The sequence below is a fragment of the Moschus berezovskii genome, chromosome 4, assembly GCF_049115385.1.
Source record: "Moschus berezovskii isolate FMDL1 chromosome 4, NW_MosBer_1.0, whole genome shotgun sequence".
Lineage (NCBI taxonomy): Eukaryota > Metazoa > Chordata > Mammalia > Artiodactyla > Moschidae > Moschus > Moschus berezovskii.
The window spans coordinates 73,820,335-73,842,688 of record NC_142463.1 but is presented as its reverse complement, the minus strand read 5'-3'; positions in this window follow the sequence as shown (position 1 = coordinate 73,842,688).

The following is a 22,354-nucleotide window of genomic DNA, read 5'->3' as shown; positions in this document are numbered from 1 at the left end:
TAGCATCACCACTTTACCAAGCAGGAAATTCAAAGTGCTTCAGCAACTTACCTGAGATCATGCTAGGGAGTTGCTGGGCTACTTGAAAAACTCATCTGACTCCAAAGCCCCTGTGACACAGTATGCTCTGGGCTGCTGCTCTTCTCTCAGACACTTTCCCACGTGTGCCCTCCACTAGCACTGCCTCAAACCCAAAAACTAATCACTGGAGAAAAGATCTGGACCCTGTACATAACCCTGTACCAATTCTTCTTAGGCAGGCCACAAAAAAATAATATAAGTGGCAGGAAAACAAAGAAGTTAACAGTGTAGATCATGGCATCGTATGATTTAAATTTGCTTCTCTGTTCTATGACTTCCTTGCACAATTTTATTCTTTGTGCCGTGGTTTTTTCCTAAATAAAATGGAACTGATAATAATGCCAATACTATGAGGTTCAGTTCAGTTCAGTCGCTCAGTCGTGTCCGACTCTTTGCGACCCCATGAATCACAGCACGCCAGGCCTCCCTGTCCATCACCAACTCCCGGAGTTCACTCAAACTCATGTCCATCAAGTCGGTGATGCCATCCAGCCATCTCATTCTCTGTCGTCCCCATCTCCTCCCGCCCCCAATCCTTCCCAGCATCAGAGTCTTTTCCAGTGAGTCAACTCTTCGCATGAGGTGGCCAAAGTATTGGAGTTTCAGCTTCAACATCAGTCCTCCCAGTGAACACCCAGGATTGATCTCCTTTAGAATGGACTGGTTGGAGTCTCCTTGCAGTCCAAGGGACTCTCAAGAGTCTTCTCCAGCACCACAGTTCAAAAGCATCAATTCTTTAGCAATCAGCTTTCTTCACAGGTTAGAGTATTAATTAAATGAGTTACCAAATGTGAAATACTTGGTGTCTGACTGCTAGAAAAAATGCTGAGCAATGTTGGCTGCTATTTTTAGCTCTTTTGCCCACACTGCAATGAAGATTTGGTTATCCACAACTCAACAAGTTCGTTGATCAGCTTCCCAATACCAGGTTTTATTGAGCAAAACGTCTGCCTCCAATGCGGGAGACCCGGGTTTGATCCCTGGGTCAGGAAGATCCCCTGGAGAAGGAAATGGTAACCCACTCCAGTATTCTTGCCTGGAGAATCCCATGGACGGAGAAGCCTGATAGGCTACAGTCCACGGGGTTGCAAAGAGTCGGACACGACTGAGCGACAGAACGAACGAACGAATACATTGCAAACTAAACAGCAAATAGCCTGAAAGAAGTTCTCATCCAAGATGTGCATGCATGCTCAGTTGCGTCCAACTGTTTGCGACCCCATGGACTGTAGCCCACCAGGCACCTCTACCCATGGGATTTGCCAGGCAAGAATATTGGAGTTGGTTGCCATTTCCTTCTCCAGGGAACCTTCCCAACCCAGGGATCACACTCATGTCTCTTGTGTCTCCTGCACTGGCAGTTGGATACTTTACCACTTGTGCTACTTGGGAAGCCCCTTGTCCAAGACGTTAGGTTGTAAACGTTTTGACATAATGGACAATTAGGCGAGTCCTCCCTAAATCCCTGTGGCATAACTGTGTTCCACCACACAAAGAAACACTTGATCCACATCCAAGGCAGAGTGTCACAGATGAGCTTATCTGCATCTGCTGTTCATTTTTATTTTTGAATTATTTAGTGTTTAACCTAAATCAATGATTTCATCTTTCTGGGATTAATTTTTCAACTCTTAAATAATAGCAAGGGGTAGAGACGAGCAAGTGGTAGTGAAAACAGAATAGGAGGAAAGAGTTGTCATAAGCTTTGCCTATTAAATCACTAAAGCTTTCAAATTAACCTATTCTTTTAACATTGAGGAAATAGATAAGTCATAATCTTGCAACCTTATTTCCAATGTCCAAATGTAGAAATTAAGGTTCAAGATCACCCAGCCAGTAATTACAATTTTGAAAACTGAACCCTCAACAGATGGCTGCTATTTTTGTAGCTTTAACCTGATCTTCTAATGAAAAAATTCAAACGTCCTCTTTCATTGCTGTTATTTGATAAAATTCATCTTACACATTATAATTATTTGACTCTTTTAGCTGATTATATAAAAATAATAAAAACATATTGATAGCATAGAAATTTTAAACGATGAGAATAGCGTGAAATGCCACCTTCCATATAGGCTCCACTATATGATAAAACTAAGTACCTAAAGTATTTTATAATTTTTATTAGAATTAATGCAATGCTGAATTAAAAATCATGAATCCTTCAACGCCCACACCCATATAACCTGAATTAGTCTTTTGAAATATAATATTCATTGAATGAATGTTGAAGAAACACTTGCATTCCTTTCCAAGGGGAAATGACAATCACATCACATAGATATTAGCGTTACCACTTTACCAAGCAGGAAATTCAAAGTGCTTAAATGGACTCTGTAGACACTCTTGGTGAACACTCTCTAATCCTTTCTTCTTGGTTGGAAAAAACAAAGGGACTTAATTTATGGAATAAGGGTAATTAAGATAGAAAGGTACATAGCAATCTAAGGTAAACTGAATGAAGTATACATTCATTCTTTTCTGAGGAGCCCAACTCTTCATATCCTAAGTCACCCTCAGATGAAAACGTCTAAGAGACCCTCTGACCGCAAGTCAAAACTCTACATGACGACAGCTGAACTGTGCTTGTTGCGCCCTTTTCTAGGCTATATTTCATAAAAACACTCTCTCTGGGCCAATAACATGCAGATGCTAAAATTATCTTGTAGTATCATCAAAATAAAAGGAACCTTGAGAATAAAGTTGTCATTCTTAATTAAAATGAGCTTTTTAATTTCTTTACTCTAAATAACTAAAGTAGATATTAATACTATAAACACTTAACTGACTAAAGAAAGATTCTACCCAAACCCCCAAATAGAGAACACTTAATTTACATATGATGCAGCTTGTAACTGCTTAGCAGTGTGGTTGGGGTAAGTCTCTTTGGTCTACTTTTTAAATGATTAAATACTCTCCATCCAACTGAAAAGATGTCTGCAGAGTTGCATTTTGCATGCTAAAACATTATTTAAATACATAAGCCATTGCTCAAGATTCAAAGGAAAAAAACCTTAGTGACAGTACATTTGTTATGTCTTTATTAAAGATGGACTTTTCCATAGGGTTATGTGCAGTTGAAAATGAGGCTCAGTTTAATAACAAGCAAGCTTTACTAGTACTACAAAAATTATAAAATTTTAATGTTTAATGTCTTCCTTAATTATAGAAATCTCTGCAAAGAATAACATCCTTGAAATTTACTATGCAAATGCTCTTAATTTATGACAAATTGCTCCTTAAAACACAAGTATTAAATCTCTATTAGATTTGTTGAGGTAATATACTAATATCCATCTTAAATTTCTGAGTAGCAATGCTGTTTGTTAGATGCAAATAAGGATTTCCTTAATTAAAATACACTATCCCCAGTCTCTCAGCAGATTTAGCTCAGTCTTTATATAGGACAGGTTCATTATCTACCTCAAGTTAATAAAAGTATGACCTACTGTGGTTATTTCCTTTAAATTTTAATTTTAATTACTATTTTGTTAATGGAAATAAAGCACTAAAGAATTGTGAAGATGATCCAAAAGCAATTTTGAAAACTTAATTAAAATACCTCTTGAAAGCTTCAAAAGGAATTTAGCACTTACATGGTTTGATAACTGATGGCCTTACAAATATAGCATTAAATACCAACTCCATAAAAAAAAAATCTTTGGATGAATCATACTTTAGAACTATAGTGCTTCCTTATTCTGCATCTTGAACTAATGGTCCAACTAAATAGGATAAACATAAAACTTGTAATTCAGAACAGGCAAAGGTTCTTAACAAAGAAATGAAATGAATAACCATTACACAATGCCTTCACAATACATAAACCTTAAATGCATTCAGAGTTTTTGCATAAAACCATCATGGTTTAATCCAGATAATTGCAGATGTGTTCAGTTTGTCTTTCGGCCCTTCGGGACTTGAATATAAAATTAAAAGACTGGTAAGATGTTGTATAAAATTCAGTACCAGCGTTTTATTAGGCAGCTTCCTCCCCAATCTAAATTTCAAAGGTTTACACATATATTATTGATCTTATCTGTGAAAATATTGGTTCAGTAAGTAGCCTTTAAACACAACACAATCCATAGATTTTATTGAGATTCACTGCTTCTCATGAAAAAGATAAGAATATGAGATGCAGGATATAACAAAGAGCATGCTCCAGGCAAGAAACACAGTCTTTGTGATGCTGAAAATATATTTAGCAGCTCTTATATTACAATCCTTGCAATGTTATGGTTCATAATGCAATGTGCATTTTGTAGCAGACTATTTGACTACTTCCAGTAAGTAAAACCCCTGAATTCATTAGCAATAATAACTTTTCTCTTCTTATAGATCTGTTTAATGGAAAAGGCATTTTGCCAGACACCACCCTCTACCCTGTCAAAAAAATATATATATATGTATGCCATTCTATTAGCATCAAGTCACAGATCTATTCTTTTAAACACTGGAATTTCAACTTCAGAAATTAAAAATTTTTTATTAAAAATGAAAAATAAATATATGACTTAAATGATTGGATAGCAACTAAGTTGAGGCACAACCGAATTTCTGTAATTCTGTTACACTAGAAATGTGATTTAGATTCACAACCCCAAAATTTGACGTTATTGAACCAGAAGAAGAAATTTTGTAAAAATAGGAGACCATCTTTTGGTTCTATTTCTTTTTTCTCCCCCAATTCACCACATAAGAATTGCCAAATTATAAGTGAGTTATTTTCTAAGACTTTATTTGTATGTCAGATTTTTTAAACTTAAGATGAGCATTACCCTAGAAGCAATAAATAAGGACTAGGTTGGCCCTAAAAAAATTTATAAAAGCTTAATTTAGCCTTATAGCATAGCTGAAAGATTTACAATGAAATTTAGCAGGAAGCAAAACTGCTTCTACACCAGTAATTAAAGAAAATGGAAAGTTAAATTGAATAAAAGATAGTTTATTATTCTTAAATGCTCTGGGAATAATAGATTTAATTTGAAGAGAAAGCAAATGTAGATGAGACATTTGTCAGAATCCTGAAGGGAACTTCTAAGCTTTTTCAAGGTCTTTGGAGGTTGTTGTCATCAGTTCTGTTTTAGGGCTTCATTTCATATGCACATATAACAACCTGTGTTACTTGTGCAGTTAAGGTAAGTTTAAACATGAGTGCCTTTCTCTTCTCTTATTCTTTTAAATATATTTTTAGATATATATATATATAAGATATTTCTTAATATTAACTTGATTTTTATCAACAATGATAAGAGTGATTTTTAAGTGATAATCAGAATGGAAAAAGAACACTGATGGAAAAAGACTTTTCTGGAGATAACTAAACATGTATTGGAAGAAAGGAGAGGAGGGAGTGAGGAACAGTTAAAAGATTAGAGACAAGGGGTAGGGGGCTACTAAAGAAGCATGGACATCATAAGAAAACAGCAACTTGAGGTCTATTCTTGAAATTTTTTATTTGGTTGTTTGTGTGTGTGTGTGTGTGTGTGTGTATTAAAAAACAAGCAGAAAGAGAGGGGAAAAGAACAGCATGATTTCTTGACATCCATCCTTCCATTTAAGTTAGTTTTTTTAAATCTCAGTTGTTTCTTTTGAGAGCAAAATGTGCCAAAGTGGTGGACTATTCATATGATCACTTAACTATAGTGGCTTATGTATCTAGATTAATAAGCATTGAGAAGAGGCATAATAAATAATACTTAGAATTCACAAATTTTACATAAAACTACAGTGGTTTAACTATATTATTATAAAATATTTTGTTTGCATTTTGGCCCTCCAGGACCTATGCAAATTATTGAGCTTATAATGAACTGCATAAAATTCAGTACCAGAGCTAAAAGCAAGAAACAAAAACAAGAAAAATTCAGACCCTTTACCATATTCAAGTGTATCAGGATTCTCTAAGAATGTATAGCCCTTCCCGCATGAGTCTGAACTTTTCTCAGGGGGTATACATCAGTGTTAGAGTTCTGTGAAACACACTCTGAGTTAGAATCAGGAATCGGACAGAAATTCCTACCACCACCCATGTTGTTCAATAGTGCTCTGGAGGATCTAACCAGTGTGGTAAAACAGAATAAAGAAATGTGGCATAAATCAGAAAGGAAGAGACAGCATTATCATACTTTGCAAATGATATTAGAAAATCCAAGAGAATCAACTAAAATCTATTAAAACCAGCGAAAGAGTTCAGAGGAGTGGTAAAATACAAAATCATTAATTTTCACTTACACTAACAACAATCAGTTGGGAAATATAATAGAAAAAATACTCTACTGAAAATAAGAATTTAAAAGGTGGTGGGGGGCAGAGAAAGAGATTACCCAAAAGAAAAATGGGTAAAGAATATTAACAAGCAATTAAAAGAAATATGCAAATAGCCAATTAACATGTGAACAGATGCTCAAACTCAATGATAATCAAAAACAGATAAATTAAAACAAGATACCATTTTCCCCTTATGAGAACTGAAATGATTAAAAACATGGATAATACCCTGCCTTGACATGAAATGTGGAAGCAAAAGACACTGTTATACAAGCTAGTATTACTCAGAAACCACATAAGAAATAAAAAACACACTCAAACTGGGAAATCTGAAGAACATTTAATAAAAGGATTATTCATGAGGGTGTGGGCAGGGTGAAGGGAACCTGAAAGGAATAAATAAGGCAAGGCTAGAGTGAAAAAGCTGAGCAGAGAATCTCACCTATTAGAACTGTGACCTTGGGTGTTCAGAGGCAGCCAGCCCTCAGCAACTCCACAGGAAGAACCAAGAGAAGCAGTACCTCAGTCAAACTCTCCTCCCCTCTCACCTCCTGTCAGACCTACCCTGCAACCCTTCTATTATTAGCCCAGCCCTACCAGAAACCAGAAGCCAAAGGACTGGTACTCCCAGATCAGCCTCCGTGGGCACAAAACAAGGGAGAGAAAAGAAGAGGGTGCACTTGAAGAGGCAATAGAAAATACCTAGCATATGAGTGTTGAGGGAAATATAGATTAGTAAAGACAAATTGTATGATAATTCTTAGCACATACATTTAAATACTCATGCATACATCAAAGGAAGCAAGTATTTACAATGGAGAAAAGCAGTCTCTTTAAGAAGTGGTGCTCGGAAAACTGAAGAGCTACATGTAAGAGAATGAACTTAGAACAGTCTCTAACACCATATACAAAAATAAATTCAAAGGGGATTCAGTCAGCTCAGTTCAGTCACTCAGTTGTGTCCAACTCTTGGCAACTCCATGGACTGCAGCATGCCAGGCTTCCCTGTCCATCACCAATTCCTGGAGCTTGCTCAAACTCATGTCCATCAAGTCAGTGTTGCCATCCAACCATCTCATCCTCTGTCGTCGCCTTCTCCTCCTGCCTGAAATTTTTCCCAGCATCAGAATCTTTCCAGATGAGTCAGTTCTTATCATTAGGTGGCCAAAGTATTGGAGTTTCAGCTTCAACATCAGTCCTTCCAATGAATATTCAGGACTGATTTCCTTTAGGATTGACTGGTTGGATCTCTTTGCAAGAGACTCTCAAGAGTCTTCTACGAAACCACAGTTCAAAATCATCAACTCTTCAGTGTTCAGCTTTCTTTATAGTCCAAATCTCACATCCATACATGACTACTCTTCAAGAGACGAGAATACCAGACCACCTGACCTGCTTCCTGAAAAATCTGTGTGCAGGTCAAGAAGCAACAGTTAGAACTGGACATGGAACAACAGATTGGTTCCAAATCGGGAAAGGTATACGTCAAGACTATATATTGTCACCCTGCTTATTTAACTTATATGCAGAGTACATCATGAGAAATGCGAGACTGGATGAAGCACAAGCTGGAATCAAGATTGCCAGGAGAAATACCAATAACCTCAGACAGGCAGATGAGAGCACACTTATGGCAGAAAGTGAAGAAGAACTAAAGAGCTTCTTGAAAGTGAAAGAGGAGAGTGAAAAATTTGGCTTAAAACTCAACATTCAGAAAACTAAGATCATGGCATCCAGTCCCAACATTTCATGGCAAATAGATGGGGAAACAGTGGAAACAGTGACTGACTTTATTTGGGAGGACTCCAAAATCACTGCAGATGGTGATTGCAGCCATGAAATTAAAAGATGCTTACTCCTTGGAAGGAAAGTTATGACCAACCTAGACAGCATATTAAAAAGCAGAGACATTACTTTGCCAACAAAGGTCCGTCTAGTCAAAGCTATGGTTTTTCCAGTGGTCAGGTATGGATGTGAGAGTTGGACTATAAAGAAAGCTGAGCGCCAAAGAATTGATGCTTTTGAACTGTGGTGTTGGAGAAGACTCTTGAGAGTCCCTTGGACTGCAAGGAGATCCAACTAGTCCGTCCTAAAAGAAATCAGTCCTGAATATTCATTGGAAGGACTGATGCTGAAGCTGAAACTGCAATACTTTGGCCACCTGATGCAAAGAACTTACTCATTGGAAAAGACCCCAATGCTGGGAAAGATTGAAGGCAGGAGAAGGGGACGACAGGGGATGAGATGGTTGGAAGGCATCACGGACTCAATGACATGAATTTGAGTAAACTTCGGGAGCTGGTGATGGACAGGGAGGGCTTGCATGCTGGCAGTCCATGGGGTCGCAAAGAGTTAGACAAAACTTAACAACTGAATTGAACTGAACTGAAACATATTACTACTGGAAAAACCATAGCTTTGACTCTGTGAACCTTTGCTGGTAATGTCTCTGCTTTTTAATACGCTGTCTAGGTTGGTCATAGCTTTTCTTCCAAGGGGCAAGTGCCTTTTAATTTCATGGCTGCAGTCACCATCTGCAGTGATTTTGGAGCCCAAGAAAATAAAGTTTCTTTGTTTCCATTGTTTCCCCATCTATTTGTCATGAAGTGATGGGACCAGATGCCATGATCTTAGTTTTCTGAATGTTGAATTTTAAGCCAACTTTTTCACTCTTCTCTTTCACTTTCATCAAGAGGCTCTGGAGTAACTCTTCACTTTCTGCCATAAGAGTGGTGTCATTTGCATGTCTGAAGTTATTGATATTTCTCCCAGCAATCATAATTCCAGCTTGTGCTTCATCCAGCCCAGCATTTCACATGATGTACTCTCCATGTAAGTTAAATAAGCAAGGTGACAATACACAGCCTTGACATACTCCATTCTCAATTTGGAACGAGTCCATTGTTCCATGTCTGGTTCTAATTTTCGCTTCTTGACCTGCATACAGTTTTCTCAGGAGACAGGTAAGGTGGGCTGGTATTCCCATCTCTTTAAGAATTTACTACAGTTTGTTGTGATCCACGCAGTCAAAGGCTTTAGTGTAGTCAATAAAGCAGAAGTAGATGTTTTTGTGGAATTCTCTTGCTTTTTTTGTTGATCCAATGGATGCTGGCAATTTGATCTCTGGTTCTTCTGCCTTTTCTAAATCCAGCTTGAACATCTGGAAGTTCATGGTTCATGTACTGTGAAGCTTCACCTGAAGAATTTTGAGCATTACTTTGCTAGCGTGTGAGATGAGTGCAACTATGCAGTAGTTTGAGCATTCTTTGGCATTGCCTTTCTTTAGGATTGGAATGAAAACTGACCTTTCCCAGTCCTGTGGCCACTGCTGAGTTTTCCAAATTTGCTGGTATATTGAGTGCAGCACTTTCACAGCACCATCTTTTAGGATTTGAAATAGCTCAACTGGAATTCCATCACCTCCACTGGCTTTGTTCATAGTGATGCTCCCTAAGGTCTACTTGACTTTGCACTCCAGGAGGTCTGGCTCTAGGTGAGTGATCACATCATTGTAGTATATGGGTCATGAAGATCTTTTTTGTATAGTTCTTTTGTGTATTCTTGCCACCTCTTCTTAATATCTTCTTCTGTTAGGTCCATACCATTTCTGTCCTTTATTGTGCCCATCTTTGCATGAAATATTCCCTTGGTATCTCTAATTTTCTTGAAGAGATCTCTTGTCTTTCCCATTCTATTGTTTACCTCTATTTCTTTGTACTGATCACTGAGGAAGTTTTATCTCTCCTTGCTATTCTTTGGAACTCTGCATCAAATGAGTATATCTTTTCTTTTCTCCTTTGCCTTTCACTTCTCTTCTGGAATAAATACCTTAATGTAAAACTGGAAACCATAAAACTAGAGGAAAACATAGGCAGAATACTCTTTAACATACGTCATAACAATACGTTTTTGGATCTGTCTCTTAAAGCAAAGAAAATAAAAACAAAAACATAAAAATTGGACCTAATTAAACTTTAAAGCTTTTGTACAACCAAAGAAAACCATCAACAAAACAAATAGACAACCTACTGAATGGGAGAAAATATTTGCAATTTATATGACCAATAAGGGGTTAATATCCGAAATAGATAAACAACTCATACAATTCATCCTCCCCGATTAAAAAATTGGCCAAAGACCTGAATAGACAGTTGACCAAAGAGGATCTGTAGATGACCAACTGACAAATGAAAAGACTTAACATTGCTAACCACCATGGAAATACAAATGAAAACCACAGTGAGATATCACCTCACACATGTCAGATATCATCAAAAAGAATACAAAAAATAGTATTGGTGAGGATGAAAAGGGAATCCTCATACACTCTTGTTGGAAATGTAAATTGGTATAAGCAGTGTGGAAAAACAGTATAAGGTTTCTCAAAATGCTAAAAATAGGAACACCATATTATCCAGCAATTCTACTCCTGAGGATATATCTGAAAAAATAAAAACACTAATTCAAAGAGATACATGCACCCCAGTGCTCATAGTAGCATTATTTACAATTGCCAAGATAGGGAAGCAACCTAGTGTTTATCCAACATGTGTGTGTGTGTGTCTGCGCTAGCTCAGATGGTAAAGTGTCTGCCTACAATGCGGGAGACCTGGGTTCTATCCCTGGGTCAGGAAGATCCCCTGGAGAAGGAAATGGAAACCCACTCCAGTATTCATGCCTGGAAAATCACATGGACCAAGGAGCCTGGTGGGCTACAGTCCATGGGGTCGCAAAGAGTTGGACACGACTGAGCAACTTCACACCCACAATGGAATACTACTCAACCATTAAAAAGAATGAAATTTTGCCATTTGCAACAATATGGTTGGACTTGGGGGTATTACACTCAGTAAAATAAGTCAGACAGAGAAAGACAAATACTGTACAGTATCACTTACATGAGGAATCTAAAAAATACAACAAACAATTGAATATAACAAAAAGGAACCAGACTCACAGATATAGAGAACAATCTAGTTGTTACCACTGGGGGGTGGAAGCAAGATAGGGGTAGGGGCCTAATACAAACTATTATGCATAAAATAAGCTACAAGGAAATACTGTATAACATAGGGAATGTAGACAATATTTTATAATAACTAAAATTGAAATGTAACTTTTTTAAATTGTCACTATATTGTACACCTACAATACTTTGGCCACCTGATGCAAAGAGCTGACTCATTTGAAAAGACCCTGATGCTGGGAAAGATTGAAGGCAGAAGAAGGGGACGACAGAAGATGAGATGGTTGGATGGCATCACCAACTCAAAGGATATGGGTTTGGGTGGACTTCAGGAGTTGGTGATGGACAGGGAGGCCTGGTGTGCTGCAGTTCACGGGGTTGCAAAGAGTTGGACACGACTGAGCAACTGAACTGAATGTATAAAATATTGAACATTTACTATATTTCAATTAAAAATAAATATACAAATATTACCATATAGTCATATTTGTTTAGTCATTTTAAAAAAGAAGTTGGTAAGAAAAAAAATCTATTAGCAGCCTTCCTCTATGAGGAGTATTGGGAAGAAGCTTAGACTTTAGACTCAGCCGGGTCTGGGTTTGCATCCCCTTAACCTACTCAGTCAGTGTTCTTTTGACTGAAAAATAAAAACAAAGTCAAACTGATCTGAGAAAAAGTTTTTGTCAAAGTTTACATCACCAAACTGTGAGGAAGTCTTCAGAAACACCTGGATCCAGAAACTTGAACTTTATTAGATTCTTTCTTTCTCTCCACCTCACCTACCTACCCTCTCCTCCAAGAGTCTACTGGCTCTGCTCTCTACAATCGGTTTCATTCTCTCAGGTCCTCTGTTCCCATAAGTTCAATGCATGGCCACACAGAATACTAAAAATATATTTTTCAAGAATCATGACCAGAGAGAAAAGAGCTTCCTGGTATTTAAATTGAAATTGTCTCAGGAAATGGCACTGGCTGGACATGTCTGGATCCCAAGCCAACCACCAATGAATCATATGACAAGTCAGGGCAGCAGAGCATGGTGCCAGGCCCTTTCTGGCACAAATGTCCCCTCTGTGGCCAAAGAACATGAGCATTTTGTTTGGCCCCTACTACAACCACAGGTATCAGATAGAGGAAAGACAGTCTCCCCAGAAGAGAAATATTCTTCTGGCTAATAAAAAGGTAAATGAACACAATATACATAGTAACCTTGGACAAAGTACTTAACATCTCTGAACCTATTTCCTCTTGTGTAAAATGAAGGAGGTGGTGGTACCTATATCATATGTTTGTTGTGGGATTAACATTATAGGTTAATTTTATTCTTATTATTTTATCATTCTCTTTATCTTTATATTTCCACATTATTTTATTTTTTAAAAGAACATGTATTACTTTCATTCATGAATAAGAAAGCTTTTCCCATTTTGAGAAGAAAGAAGAGTTCAACAACATAATTGAGGAAAAGCCAACAGGTAAGTTAATCATTAATCATTTAAAATTTATGTTATTTTTATACACATTTACAATGTAACCATTACTAATGAAACACACAGTTATTATACTGTGTGTTTTCCATAGTTTGCTGCTGTTTAGTCACTAAATCAAGTCATCCAACTTGATTTAGCCCACCAGGCTTCTCTGTCCATGAGATTTCCCAGGCAAGAATGCTGGAGTGTGTTGCCATTTCCTCCTTTAGGGAATCTTCCCAACCCAGGGATCAAACCTGCAGGCAGATTCTTTACCACTGAGCCACCTGGGAAGCCCTACATATGTTATTAAGTTGAAAGTGAAAGTCGTTCAGTCATGTCCAACTCTTTGCAACCCCATGGACTATACAGTTCATGGAATTCTCCAGGCCAGAATACTGGAGTGGGTAGCCTTTCCCTTCTCCAGGGAATCCTCCCAAGCCAGGGATCAAACCCAGGTCTTCCACAATGCAGGAGGACTCTTAACCAGCTGAGCCGCAAGGGAGCTTAAGTTAAATCCTCACAATTACTCCATCAGGTAATTGCAATCCCCATTTTACTGACCAAACTGAAACTTAAAGAAGTAAACTAACTTGCCCAAGTGCTGTCCTGAACCCCGCAGGCCTATAAGGCCTCTGCTTGCTCAGTTTCAAGACCAAAGAAAGAGCCTGGAGTCAGCAACAGAGACATCAGTGGCTTAATGGATGGGGGAGTTCACACGTCTGAAGCAAGGTCCTGGAGCAACACCCTATCGTGTGCAGCAGACTGTGGTCAGGACATGAGAGCAGTCTTCGGGGAGGGGAGGTTACCAGTGACAGGGTGGATTGACATCAGGTTGGCGCATCAGTTACTGGAAAAACCATTAGAGAAGCATGCCTCTCATCATCCATTTGACAAGAATAGTCACTAGCTGGGGCCTGGGGCAAGTACGTAGGAAGGTTAATCATGTACATAGTGTGTGGTTGAAGCAGGCATTGTTCGGCAGGGGATATACAGAGAGCAAGAGAGCAGCCATCTTAAGAGGCCTGACCATATACCAAGGACACAGAACCAGTCATTAACAGAGCTACTATGTAAATTCAGTTCTGTCTAAAGGGATCTACAAACTGAAACCTGTGAGCTAAACCCCATCTGCCTTCTGTTTTTCTAAAGCCCATGCACTGAGAATGGCCTTTCCATGTTTTAATTGTTAAAACAAATGAAATAAGTACTTTATAACATATGCAAATTAAATGAACTTCAAAGTTCAGTGTCCATAAGTAATGTTTTGATGGAACACAGCCATACCCATTTTTATCACATCTCTCCATGGCTGCTCTAGCAGTCAGATGCAACTGAGTGATTGAGTATACACACACACACACGCACACACACACACACACACACACCCCTTTACAGGAAAAAGTGTGCCAACCTTGGTCTAAATCCAAAATCCATTATCTTCCAAGTACATCTCATTGTTTCTCCTTGATAGTGCATAAAAATTATCTATTGGATGCTGTAAATAGGAATCTCTGGTTGCCCAAGCAAAAGAAATTCAGTGCAAGAAGACAGAAGAGCATGAGCAAGTTCATCTTGGGGGAATACAGAGAAATTGCCTAGAATGCATGCTCCGTGGTATCTGACTCTTTGCAATCCCATGGACTGTGGTCTGCCAGGCTCCTCTGTCCATGGGATTTTCCAGGCAAGAATACTGGAGTGGGTTGCCATTTCCTCTTCCAGGCGACCTTCCTGACCCACGGATGGAACCCATGTCTCCTGGGTCTCCTGCATTGCAGGCAGATACTTTACTGCTGAGCTACTGGGGAAGGCCACAAGAGATAAAGAACAACAAAAAAATATTATCTGCAGTCGTACCTCCCTAAATGTGCCTGTTCTCAAAAGCTAAGCAAGATTGCGCCCTGTTAGTACTTGGATGGGAGATGAAAACTACTGTACCAAATGATGACGTCTGCTCAGGACAGAGTAGGGGAAGGAAACAAAGTTATTGGTTCCCACACGGCACAAGGAGTGACCATCCACTGACAGCACACTGTCAAAAGCCTGAACTCAATGTCACACATTACTCACAACACCTAGTGGGGGTGGAGACTTAATCTAGACATAAACCCTGCACTGTGATAAATTTATACTACTCAAAAGCAACAAAATTAAAGGGGTGAGATTAGAAATGGTGTATTAAAATTCTTATAATCAAAACAAAAAAAATTAAACTCAGTTTGTAAATATCAGAAGCTAGTCTGTTTTTCACTAAACATCAAAAATATTGACTTCCAGATTCAAAGCAATCCTAGGGAGTTTTCTAGTACATTCCCTGCTTCATTATACCGGTGCTACATTTACACTATCCTTAGAAAATAATTACCTGCTATCTTCTCAAAAACCTCTTAAGGCTGTACAACCACATGTTTTCAAACAATCTTTTCTCATAACCTTTATATATAAGTGATGTTTCTGATATAGTCAAAACATGACCAGTAAGAGCAATTTTTAATCAGAGAGATGGAATAGTAAATCCATGACTTTCTTTATTTTATCACTGATTTTTTTGTGTAGCTTAGATACATATGAATCTTACCCAGGCTCTCAGTTCTTAATTTATGAATCTAAGCTAATATGGAATATTTAAAGAATCAGACTTAGAAATTTGATGAACTCCCTTTTATGGTCTCTGATGATAAATACAAGGCATTGTCATCATTGTATCACTAGAATCTATTTCTCAAAGTTAAAAGTCTGAGTTCCCCTAAGAGAACTAAGGAGCCACTGGGCCACCAGAGGAGGACTAGATCAAAGACAGCATTCGAGTGCTGACCGCTGCCTGTTAGTTACGTGATCTTAAGCAAGTTACTTAATCTCTTAGCATCTACTTTCTTCACTGTTGAGAAAAAGTGAAAGTGTTAGTTGCTCAGTCATGTTCGACTCTTTGCAACCCCATGGACTATATAGCCTGCCAGGCTCCTCTGTCCACAGGGTTCTCCAGGAGAGAATACTGAGGGGTTGACATTCCCTTCTCCAGGGGATCTTCCCGACCTATGGATTGAACCCAGGTTTCCTGCACTTCAGACAGATGCTTTACTGTCTGAGCCACTAGGTACTGTTGAGAAGTTGTGTGTATTAATGTCTATCAAAGCCCTTTGTATACTACTATGTGCTGTAAGAAATGTCAGTAGTATTGTCCTCAATAATTGTTGTCCTCAGTAATTGTCCCTAGGATCTCAAAGACTACTGATTTAGAAATACAATATATTTCATAGATAGGTCATTTTTAAGCTTCTAGCGACTGCTTAGGGTTAAGAAACCCTGGCATATATTTCATGCACAGCATTATAAGTATGAATTCAATAGGAAAAAAGCTGATGGGTTGAGAGAAATAAAGAACATATTTTTCTAACTCACTCATATTTTCTTTGTCTCACTGGGGTTGATAAAGCTACAGTGAAGTCTTGATTGGAGATTGCATTATTCCCTGGCAGGTTACCCTTTCTCTTCTGCAGGATTTGAGTTCAAATGATGATGACAAAACCACCATGTGTCTAAAAACTGATCTTTTCAATTCTAATGTGTAACAGGTTGAGACTGCTATGCCTGTTAATTAACCCCTGAATCCCATCAAGGTAACTGAAGCATGAACTTAAGATTTATATGGCAGATAAAGTAAAGAATTTCAGAGCATGCTTCTCCCACCCTATGTCCCTTCCTATCTCAATCTGACAAAAAGCAGATTCCACAGGCCTGAGTCCATACCCACTGAGAGGAGTAAGGTATGCACTTTTAAATAAAGTGTACCACCTCACAAAATATGTCAAATGTATATTTTATAGATGTCTGGCCTTACAGAGTTTTTTTATTCTCCTTATATGTATTTTTGTGTAGAGAAAAGATAAACAGATTCCATTGTCTTTTCTCATTTGATTAAATGTTGTAGTATTAGGCCAGTGATAAGATATCAACTACTTTAACTCAGAAATCATTTTAGTTACAGACAATGATCTGTTTGGCTTTGTTCAAAATCAGCTCCAGGATGAACCTTCTTATATTTCCATTAACTATGAAATTAAATAGAGGAGGCAATTTTTAAAAGAGAAATATTAGTTTTAGCCTGAAACCCTAAGTGTTGAGTTTCTGCCTGCAGTGGGTTTTTTTCAATTAAATTATAAAGCATGGGTAATAGAGATTTATAATGGGAGTGCTGATACAATCTTAACTATAGGGAAAGCATCTGACATGCTCTATGCAGTATATGAATGGATTATTTGCATTAAATTATCTTTAGGAAATGCAAACAAAACAAAGAAAAATGTAAAGCTTGTAGCTTTATTAGCATAAAATTAAAGTCCTTGAATACATAATTGTTCCATACCCAAAGCATTAACAGATTTTATTCTTAGAGTTCAAAGACCTCCTGATTAATATGCAAAATGGCCTCATTTTATAAGAGGGTTTTATTCCCTCCTTCTCAGAAAAGAGACAGTTCTTTGCTGGAGGAAATTACTATGAAGTTTAGAAAACACTAATATTGATATAAAAGCCCTCATATCTATGTAGCCAAAAACAATGACAACTAGATGTTACTAGAATATTCATATTTCTTCAGTCTGTGTATGACTATAAAATGTATGTTTAACCAAATAATACCTAGTTTAGGAAAATAAAGTTTACAAAACAAAAACAAAAAACACTGTCTTTCTCTAGAAAGGTTTACCTACTTGTGTTAAGTTCAGTTCAGTCACTCAGTTGTGTCCAACTCTTTGAGACCCCATTAACAGCAGCACACCAGGCATCCCTGTTCAAAACCAACTCCCAGAGTTTACTCAAACTCATCTCCATTGAGTCAGTGATGTCATCCAACCACCTCATCTTCTGTCATCTCTTCTCCTCCCACCTTCAATCTCTCCGAGCATCGGGGTCTTTTCCAATGAGTCAGCTCTTCTCATCAGGTAGCCAAAGTATTGGAGTTTCAGTAATTATTAAAAACTATTAAAAAGAAATTAAATAGAAAGAGAAATTCTAAACCTAGTACATGCATTTAAATTCAGTTCAGATAAGTTCAGGCATTCAATTGTGTCCGACTCTTTGCAACCCCATGGACAGCAGCATTCCAAGCTTCCCTGTCTATCACCAGCTGCCGGAGTTTACGCAAACTCATGTCGATCGAGTTGGTGATGCCATCCAAACATCTCATCCTCTGTTATCCCCTTGTCCTTTTGACTTCAATCTTTCTACAGCATCAGGGTCTTTACCAATGAGTAGTTCTTCACATCAGGTGGCCAACATATTGGAGTTTCAGCTTCAATATCAGTCCTTCCAATGATATTCAGGACTGATTTCCTTTAGAATGAACTGGTTGGATCTCCTTGCAGTCCAAGGGACTCTCAAGAGTCTTCTCCAACACCACAGCTCAAAAGCATCAATTCTTCAGTGCTCAGATTTCTTTACATTCCAACTCTCACATCCATACATGACTACTAGAAAAACCATAGCTTGACTAGCTTTAGTAGACTTTGCCAACAAAGTGATGTCTCTGCTTTTTAATATGCTGTCTAGGTTGGTCATAGTTTTTCTTCCAAGGAGAAAGCATCCTTCAATTTCATGGATGCAGTCACCGTCCTCAGTGAGTTTAGAGCCCAAAAAAATGAAGTCTCTTACTGTTTACATTGCTTTTCCATCTATTTGCAATGAAGTGATGGGACCAGATGCCATGATCTTAGTTTTCTGGATGTTGAGTTTTAGCCAACTTTTTCACTCTCCTCTTTCACTTTCATCAAGAGGCTCTTTAGTTCTTCACTTTCTGCCATGAGAGTGGTGACATCTGCATATCTCAGGTTATTGATATTTCTCCTGGAAATCTTGATTCCAGCTTGAGCTTCTTCCAGCCCAGCGTTTCTCATGATGTACTCTGAATATAAGTTAAATAAGCAGGGAGACAATATGCAGCCTTGACGTATTCCTTTTCCTATTTGGAACCACAGGTTCATCAGTTCAGGTCAGTTCAGTTCAGTCACTCAGTCGTGTCCAACTCCTTGCGACCCCATGAATCACAGCACGCCAGGCCTCCCTGTCCATCACCAACTCCCGGAGTTCACTCAAACTCATGTCCATCGAGTCGGTGATGCCATCCAGCCATCTCATCCTCTGCCGTCCCCTTCTCCTCCTGCCCCCAATCCCTCCAAGCATCAAAGTCTTTTCCAGTGAGTCAACTCTTCCCATGAGGTGGCCAAAGTATTGGAGTTGCAGCTTTAGCATCAGTCCTTCCGATGAACACCCAGGACTGATCTCCTTTAGAATGGACTGGTTGGATCTCCTTGCAGTCCAAGGGACTCTCAAGAGTCTTCTCTAACACCACAGTTCAAAAGCACCAATTCTTTGGCGCTCAGATTTCTTCACAAGTCCAACTCTCACATCCATACATGACCACTGAAAAAACCATAGCCTTGACTAGATGGACCTTGGTTGGCAAAGTAATGTCTCTGCTTTTTAATATGCTATCTAGGTTGGTCATAACTTTCCTTCCTAGGAGTAAGCGTCTTTTAATTTCATGGCTGCAATCACTGTCTGCAGTGATTTTGGAGCCCAAAAAAGTAAAGTCTGACACTGTTTCCACTGTTTCCCCATCTATTTCCCATGAAGTGATGGGACCAGATGCCATGATCTTCGTTTTCTGAATGTTGAGCTTCAAGCCAACTATTGCACTCTCCTCTTTCACTTTCATCAAGAGGCTTTTTAGTTCCTCTTCACTTTCTGCCATGAGGGTGGTGTCATCTGCATATCTGAGGTTATTGATATTTCTCCTGAAAATCTTGATTCCAGCTTGTGCTTCATCCAACCCAGCGTTTCTCATGATATACTCTGCATATAAGTTAAATAAGCAAGATGACATAATACAGCCTTGACATACTCCTTTTTCTATTTGGAACCAGTCTGTTGTTCCATGTCCAGTTCTAACTGTTGCTTCCTGATCTGCATACAAGTTTCTCAAGAGGCAGGTCATGTGGTCTGGTATTTCCATCTCTTTCAGAATTTTCCACATTGTATTGTGATCCACATAGTCAAAGGCTTTGGCATAGTCAATAAAGCAGAAATAAATGTTCTCCTGGAACTCTCTTGCTTTTTCCATGATCCAGCAGATGTTGGCAATTTGATCTCTGGTGCCTCTGCCATTTCTAAAACCAGCTTGAACATCTGGAAGTTCACGGTTCATGTATTGCTGAGGCCTGGCTTTGAGAATTTTGAGCATGACTTTACTAGCATGTGAGATGAGTGCAATTGTGCGGTAGTTTGAGCATTTTTTGGCATTGCCTTTCTTTAGTATTGGAATGAAAACTGACCTTTTCCAGTCCTGTGGCCACTGCTGAGTTTTCCCAATTTGCTGGCATACTGAGTGTAGCACTTTCACATCATCTTTCAGGATTTGAAATAGCTCAACTGGAATTCCTTCACCTCCACTAGCTTTGTTCGTAGTGATGTTTTCTAAGGCCTACTTGACTTCACATTCCAAGATGTCTGGCTCTAGGTGAGTGATCACACCATCGTGATTATCTGGGTCCTGTAGAATTTTTTTGTACAGTTCTTCTGTGTATACTTGCCACCTCTTCTTAATATCTTCTGCTTCTGTTAGGTCCATACCATTTCTGTCCTTTATCGAGCCCATTGTTGCATGAAATATTCCATTGGTATCTCTAATTTTTTGAAGAGATCTCTAGTCTTTCCTATTCTGTTGTTTTCCTCTATTTCTTTGCATTGATCGCTGAGGAAGGCTTTCTTCAGCTTCTTCAGCATTATTGGTCAGAGCATAGACTTGGATTACTGTGATATTGAATAGTTTGCCTTGGTAATGAACACAGACCATTCTGTTGTTTTTGAGATTGCATCCAAGTACTACATTTTGGACTCTTGTTTATTATGAGGGCTACTCCATTTCTTCAAAGGGATTCTTGCCCACAGTAGTACATATAATGGTCATCTCAGTTAAATTCATCCATTTCAGTCCATTTTAGTTTGCTGATTCCTAAAATGTCAGGCTCACATTTGCCATTTCCTGTTTGACCATTTTTAATTTGCCTTGATTGATGGACCTAACATTCCAGGTTCCTATGCAATATTGCTCTTTATATCATACTACTTTACTTCCATCACCAGTCACATCCACAACTGGGTGTTGTTTTTGTTTGGCTCCATCTCTTCATTCTTTCTTAGCAGGCACAAACAAAACTTTGTGTTCACCAGGACGCAGGAGATAGGAGCAGTGACCCCACAGGAGACTGACCCAGACTTGCCCATGAGTGTCCAGGAGTCTCTGGTTGAGGCGTGGATCAATGGTGGCCTGTGCAGGGTTGGGGGCACTGGAACAGCAGTGCCTGCATTGGACCTTTTGAAGAAGGTAGCCATTATGTTTATTACCTCTACCATAGTTTGGCCTCAGGTCAAACAACAAGGCAGGAACACAGCCCTGCCCATTAACAGAAAATTGGATTAAAGTTTTACTGAGCATGGCCCCATGCTCATTAAAAAGCAGATATGTTACTTTGCCAACAAAGGTCCCTCTAGTCTAGGCTATGGTTTTTCCAGTAGTCATGTATGAATGTGAGAGTTGGACAATAAAGAAAGCTGAGGGAGAAGGAACAAGACGGTGGAGGAATAGGACAGCGAGAACACTCTCTCCCCCACAAATTCATCAAAAGAACATTTGAACGCGGAGTAAAGTCCACAAAACAACTTCTGAATGCTGGCAGAGGACATCAGGCACCCAGAAAAACAGCCCATTGTCTTCGAAAGGAGGTAGGAAAAAACATAAAAGATAAAAAGAGAGATAAAAGAAGTAAGGATGGAGCTCGTCCCGGGAAGGAAGGCTTTAAAAAGAGAGAAGTTTCCAAACACCAGGAAACACTCTCACTGGCGAATCTGTGGCGAGCCTTGGAACCTCAGAGGGCCACATAACCCTCTTTTTCTTTTTTTTTAAGATCTTTTTAAAACCCACAGGTTACATGCCAAACGGTAACTCCCAGCGGAGAAGTAGCACAGACGCCTGCATATGCCATTAGCAAGCGGGGGCTGGGCAGGGAGGAGCCGGCTGAACTGCTTAGAGAGAGGACTGGGCTTGAATGCCGGGAGAACAATCTGAGAGAACTGGGGATAGCAAAGCAGACTGGGATAGCTTCCCCACAAAAAGGCGGAAAGCTCTAACTTAAGACTCTGCCAGCCCCACTCACAGAACAAAGGACTGAGCAGAGCGAGCTGGCTACAGTCGGCCCATCCCCCATCCCCGGCCGAGACAGGCAGGGAGGGCAGCCAGAGCCAGAGGGGGCAACCGCGGCCCCAGAAAGGCATCCGATACGAACTGCAGGCAGGCTTGTTGCTAATCAAGACTTCCTGGGCTCCGGCCGGTCGATATCCACCTGAGAAGGTGCGCCGGTTGTACACCCAGAAAACCGAGTGGCAGGGACTGGGGAGGCGATAAGTTGCAGCAACCATGCTCACCAAACTCCTGGTCACCTGAGCTGCTCGGACCGGGGAAGGCACAAAACGCAGGCCCAACCAAGTCTGCGCCTTTGTGGAGTACCCGAGA